This window comes from Taudactylus pleione, unplaced genomic scaffold (assembly GCF_031769625.1).
Source record: "Taudactylus pleione unplaced genomic scaffold, aTauple2 ptg000053l, whole genome shotgun sequence".
Taxonomy (NCBI): domain Eukaryota; kingdom Metazoa; phylum Chordata; class Amphibia; order Anura; family Myobatrachidae; genus Taudactylus; species Taudactylus pleione.
The window spans coordinates 34,815,886-34,822,743 of record NW_028284455.1 but is presented as its reverse complement, the minus strand read 5'-3'; the positions used below and the strand labels follow the sequence as shown (position 1 = coordinate 34,822,743).

The 6,858-nt window shown below is 39.6% G+C and overlaps 1 pseudogene; it reads right to left on the bottom strand.

Annotated features, from left to right (window-relative positions):
* Positions 1-2,440: 2,440 nt before the first annotated feature.
* LOC148535360 (5S ribosomal RNA) lies at positions 2,441-2,558 on the bottom strand (annotated as a pseudogene).
* Between the last annotated feature and the right edge of the window lie 4,300 nt (positions 2,559-6,858).

The following is a 6,858-nucleotide window of genomic DNA, read 5'->3' as shown; positions in this document are numbered from 1 at the left end:
GGAACAAACAGTGTAAGGGTCATTCTGTAAGAACAAGGTACAGTAAGAGAGGGTGCCTGTGCAAGAACAAACAGCATGAGGGTCTCTCTGTAAGAACAAGGTACAGTAAGAGAGGGTACCTGTGCAGAAACAAGTCATGCAAAGGTCTTTCTGTAATGTAAGAACAAGGTACAGTAAGAGAGGGTACCTGTGCAGGAACAAGTCATGTATGGGTCTTTCTGTAATGTAAGAACAAGGTACAGTAAAAGAGGGTATATGTGCAGGAACAAGTCATGTAAGAGTCTTTCTGTAATGTAAGAACAAGGTACAGTAAAAGAGGGTACCTGGGCAGGAACAAGTCATGTAAGGGTCTTTCTGTAATGTAAGAAAAAAGGTACAGTAAAAGAGGGTACCTGTGCAGGAACAAGTCATGTAAGGGTCTTTCTGTAATGTAAGAACAAGGTACAGTAAGAGAGGGTACCTGTTCAGTGACAATTCATAGAAGGGTTGCTCTGTACAAACAAGGTACTTCCTGTAAGAAAGGGAGATATATATATATATATACACACTACCAGCACAAACAAGCTGCGGCACTCTCTGTAAGAACAAGGTACAGTAAGAGAGGGTACCTGTGCAGGAAAAAGCAGTATGAGGGTCTCTCTGTAAGAACAAGGTACAGTAAGAGAGGGTACCTATGTAGGAACAAACAGTGTAAGGGTCATTCTGTAAGAACAATGTACAGTAAGAGAGGGTGCCTGTGCAAGAACAAACAGCATGAGAGTCTCTCTGTAAGAACACGGTACAGTAAGAGAGGGTACCTGTGCAGGAACAAGTCATGTAAAGGTCTTTCTGTAATGTAAGAACAAGGTACAGTAAAAGAGGGTATATGTGCAGGAACAAGTCATGTAATAGTCTTTCTGTAATATAAGAACAAGGTACAGTAAAAGAGGGTACCTGTGCAGGAACAAGTCATGTAAGAGTCTTTCTGTAATGTAAGAAAAAAGGTACATTAAGAGAAGGTACCTGTTCAGTGACAATTCATAGAAGGGTTGCGCTGTACAAACAAGGTACTTCCTGTAAGAAAGGGAGATATAAATATATATATATATACACACTACCAGCACAAACAAGCTGCGGCACTCTCTGTAAGAACAAGGTACAGTAAGAGAGGGTACCTGTGCAGGAAAAAGCAGTATGAGGGTCTCTCTGTAAGAACAAGGTACAGTAAAAGAGGGTGCCTGTGCAGGAGCAAGTCATGTAAGAGTCTTTCTGTAATGTAAGAACAAGGTACAGTAAAAGAGGGTACCTGTGCAGTGACAATTCATAGAGGGTGCACTGTACAAACAAGGTACTTCCTGTAAGGAAGGGATATATATATATATAATGTATGTGTATGTATATATATATATATGTAGAAATAACGGCGGCACTCACAGGACTTTGTTAAAAAAAAAAGACTCACGACTCAGGAAGGTCAAAGTTCAACGTTTCAGTCTGGCGACTTTTATCAAGAACTAAAGACAGGAGATACAGTGCATACCTTTATACCCAGTGACATCCCATAGTGACCATGTGCAACGCTCACCACACCGTCGATGACGTCATCAGGGTGGGACAGGGCGCTTGCACAGTGTTGCAGCCGCACCCAAAGTGATTACCATGGTAAGTAACCAGGGCAACCCAGTGTTGATACACAAACGTGGCTCTGCAACAAAAGCATGCTGCACTCCCCGCCGCTGACAGCGCGCACTGGGGAGAGAGCATGCCGCAGATGTAACAAGGCAGACACAATGATAAAACTGCACAATAAACCCCGGTGACATGGCAAAGCGAACTGCGGCATAAATATGATATTAAAAAGATGTGAATAAAGAAATGACATAGTGATAAATGTGGGTTATTACAACAGAATTTCTCTACAATATAACATGATAAGGTAAATGTGCTACATGAAAAATGCACAACATGTAACACAAGTAATAATGGCAAGTGGGTAACATATAACACTGGTAATGTTGACAATCAGATCTGAAAGGTCAAAGGTAATATCATGCACTCAAGCGAATGTGATACCAAGCAATAAATATAAAAATATGCATATGTAGGATAAGGAAAATAATCAATAAGTAGACTCATTGAGATAAATTAACCTCTACATGACCGAACTGATCTTGGGAAACCTTGATGCATGCTGATGAATGGTTCTAACCATGCAAAGAAGAAAATGAATCCTATAAAGCTGGAATGTAACGAGGGCTAAGCCACTAAACAGTGGCAAATAAACCATGAAATATAACCTGGTTGTGATCTTGAACGGAACTGTGCGGTACACCTGCACATGGTACAAAAGTGAACAAGTGGATGAATCTGATAAGATCCACCAACTGTGTGAATGGATGAAAAAAGTGGACAAAATGTAGCGGCAAATGCGGATGGACAAACGTCAGAAAAGGATAACTCCATGTTACAGCACCAGGTATTCCTAGGTGGTCTCCCATTCAAGTACTAGCCTGGCCTACACTGTTTAGCTTCAAAGATCAGATGGTATAAGGCGTATCCAGTGTAGTGTGGCTGTAGCAGAAGAATAATAACTCCAAGTGTGATAGTCCTGCATATGCCAACGACCGAGACACCAACGTATCCACACACAGTGGATGGATCCAAACACAATAATACCACATAGCATCTCAATGAGAACAATCAAAATAGAGAATGCAAAAGTATAAAATAACCAGAACACTGATGAAAACAGAGAAGTGGGTAACCGATACCCTGTAAGTGTAAATACACTGTATGACAATGGTCACTGGAAGTCCTTAGAAAAAACAGGAAAAGGAAAGTTGTTCGTTGAGACCAAATGGTGATATAGTATTCATTTTGTGTATCCAAAAAGTTTCAAGTTGTAACAGTTTCTTGTTCCTATCACCTCCTCGTTTGTTGATGGGGACATGATCAATTAGTTTGTACACCAAGGTGGATAATGAATGTCAAAAGTTCTTGAAATGACGAGCTACTGGTTGGTCTATTTCCTTTCCTTCTAATGCTTGTCGAATTGCCGTGCGATGTTGTGCCATTCTAATTCTGGCAGTACAAGTAGTCTTCCCAATGTAAGCCAGTCCACAGGGACACCGAATCATATACACCACACATTTGGAAGTACATGTTAATGTATGTCTGATAGGGAAGCGTTTCCCCGAGTGCGGGTGTACCACATCTGGGCCAGTTTCCATGAAACTGCATGTCGTGCAACCAGTGCACCGATAGCATCCTGGTTTCTTGGATAAAAAATGTTGTTCAGGAATGGTAGGACCGAAGTTAATGTCATTGTGTACAAGCCAGTCTTTCAGATTTTTCCCTCGTTTGTAGCCCAGCATAATCTTTGAATTTTTTAACGACTTGATGGAATTGTCAGTGTTGATTAACGGCCAAAGACGTTTGGCAGTAGAGTTGATGAATTTGCTAGCAACATTGTGTTGATTAACGAATAACATCGTATCTGTTTTATTGTTATTTTATTGGCTTTGTTTGTCGCACCATGTACGGATAATGCCCTGGATTTGGCCGCAATAAGATCCTTAAGTCTGTACCCACATTGTGCATATTTGGTTATCATACAATCAATTTCTTGTTCAGCTCGAAAGGGATCACTGGTAATTCTCAGTGCACGCAAAAATTGAGAATATGGGAGACTTCTTTTCAGCGACGTGGGATGATGGCTCTGTGCATGCAGTAAGGTATTGCTATCAGTTGGTTTATGGTAAATGGAGGTCTCGAAATCCGTGCCAGACCAATGAATATTTATATCCAAAAAATGCACATTGCTGTGACTTTGTTCATAAGTGAAAGTAATGTATTGATGCATGGTATTAATCTTGGACATGACCTTGGTAAATTCCACTTCGGTGCCGGACCACAGAACCAATATATCATCGATATATCGAACAAAGAAAATTAAATACTTGTTGAAATCCGGATTGTTGAGAAAAAGTTATTTTTCAACAAAAAACATGTAAATATTGGCGAAAGAAGGAGCTACATGAGACCCCATGGCACAACCCTTCTTCTGGAGAAAAAACTTATTGTCAAAAAGAAAATAATTGTTGTTCAAAGTCTGTTTCAATAGACACAGGAAAAAATCTATGTTGGGGCCCTTGTATTTAGAGTGTGATCTCAAAAAGGCACCCATATATTCACAACCTTCCTGTTGTGGTATACTGGTATAAAGTGGGTTGACGTTTATAGTGCACAGTAATAAATCATGTGGAAGATTGTTCAAGCTATGCAATTTCTCCAAAAGAGTATTTGAATCTTTCAAAAATGTGGGCTCAAGGGAAATGAGGGGTTGTAGAAAAGAATCTAAGTATTTGGACGTGTTGCTGTAAAGGCTATCTCTGGCTGAGATTATGGGACGGCCAGGCGGTGTAGAAACTGATTTATGAATCTTGGGTAATGTGTACAGTAATGGAACCACGGGTTTGTCTATTGTAAGATACTCCTTGATGTCCTTGTTAATATGACCCTGTTCATGGGCCTGTGTTAAACTGTCATCGAGTTGTTTTTTAAAGGACAGGGTGGGATCATGGTTAAGAGGAATATATGTATTGTCATCATTCAACTGCCGATAGATTTCAACAGGGTCATATTGTTAAATCTAATGAAATAACGAGGGAATAGCCCATACCTGTCCATGAAATAGCTTTTGAGTTGATAGTCCCATTACTTTTGGCCCCTTAAAAAGTGGGAGGCACATATAGAAATCGTTGTAATTCCTACACCATTCACCTGATTTGGATGTAATTACCCTCAAATGAAATCTGAAAGTCTGCAGTTAAAGCACATCTTGTTTGTTTCATTTCAAAGCCATTATGGTGGTGAATAGAGGACAGAATATGAAAATTCTGTCAATGTCCCAATATTTATGCACCTGACTATATATATATATATATATATATATATATACAGTATGTCTTATCCTGGAATGAGGCTAGACACAAATAGGAGACCAGTGACATACCCCCACAATTATGACCAGATGCTAAACCACACTCGGCATATACAGTTGTAGCAACTAGGGTAATTTTAAAGGTCATCAGCTGTCAGATTTAAATACAGACCCCTAGCAGTAGCTCCTTGGCTGTTAATAGTATTCTAAATGGTTACTCATAAAGTTACTGGAGGTTTGCCAGATTTTAATCCCTGGGGATCTTGATGCTGAATATGCTGGACTTTAAAGAGTATCCAGAGTGTCCAAGAGCCAGCAATCATATTCAGATACTCAGTAATCATTGAAACCCTGGATATACTCTGGTGCTAATTGTTTTAAAATGTCACCGGGAATATTCATTGGGCATCTAGCGTATGATATTTTCAACCTCCACCTGTCCCCACTACAGCTGCTCATGCCTGCCCTGCTCCCACACTTCTCTCTGTCATCATAACAAATAGTTTGGTTATTAAAATTTGTCCTTAAATGTGTTCCCCTATTTCTTCCATTTACTTTCAATCATAGAACGTGTAATTATTATTGGTATCACCTATTGGTACAACTTGTTTGGTTACAATAGGTGTCAGCAGAATATGAAATTAATGTTATTAGACACAGATGTACTTAGCCAGGATGGTGGGTTTATTTGGTAACAGAGGTGTACACAGGGTTGACAGTGGTGACAGCTGTAGTAGCAGTAGGCACAGGGTTAACAGTGGTAAAATAGTAATAGTGGTAGGTAGCACTTCAGTGACATCATGCCTCTGGTCTGTCCCTGTACATGGGAGAGAGCGCAGGAGCGCACTCATCTCAAATACCCCCTTCCTCCCCGCTCAGGGCTGTCTCCAGTCAAATAAATATATTACCCTTTACTTAAGCATTTGTCAGCAAAGTCCATCTGTAATCAAATACACTTGGGGTTATACAATAAACAACAAATAGTGAAGGATATCAGCATTTTAAATATATCCCAGTCCACACCTTCCAAGGAACACATGTTGTAATGGTGATGTCAGTCCCTCCTCTACATAGATTATGCTTATAGACCTTTTTCTCCACTAATTCAATGGATAAAATGATGTCTAATAGCAATGTGCTTGGACTGTCCATGGTGCTTGATGCTAATGGACAAGTCAATTACACCCTTATTGTCATACTCAATACTGATAGTCTTATCATGGCTAGGAAGACTCAACTTAAAGTCTCTTTTAACCATAAGGCTTCCTTAGCAGCTCACAGGGTGTGATGTCTGGATAAGTCCTAATACTTGCATACTTTAAACTTCCAATAGCACTCTGATAAGATACTTTCTTAATTTCCTCCTTTCTGCCTCACTTGTTGGTGACATTGATTTTGTTATTTTTGTACCTTTGTCAGTGGAAGTACTGCTTAGTTTTGCATCTGTCGTTGCATACTTGGTAGGCATTGCCTTGATATATGCTTGCTGATTGATTGTACCAGTTCCTGCAGTCAAGTTTTGTAAGATCCTCAAGCCTAACTGGTGATGTGCAGGCCCTAGGTCTTTTAACTTGATTTTTTTTTCTTACAGATGCTTGACATTGGTTATGTGTTTTTTAGTTCCTGAGCTGCTAGCAACAGATCATCCACATAAACAACTATAATGAACAATTTTTGCTCTATTGTCTTATGGTATAAACAGTGATCAGTCTCTGAATGCACAAAGTTCAACAACAACCACCATGTTTTAGACTATACAATGCCTTTTTAACAGACTTTTTCTTCCTGGAACATGTCTTCAATATAATGCCCAGGAGATTCAGTATAAATTTTCTCAACTAGTTCTCTATTTAAGAATTGTGAGTCAAAGACTAACTGGTACAGGAGCAAATCATGCATGGCAGATATGGCAATGGCTAAACATAATGTACTGTACA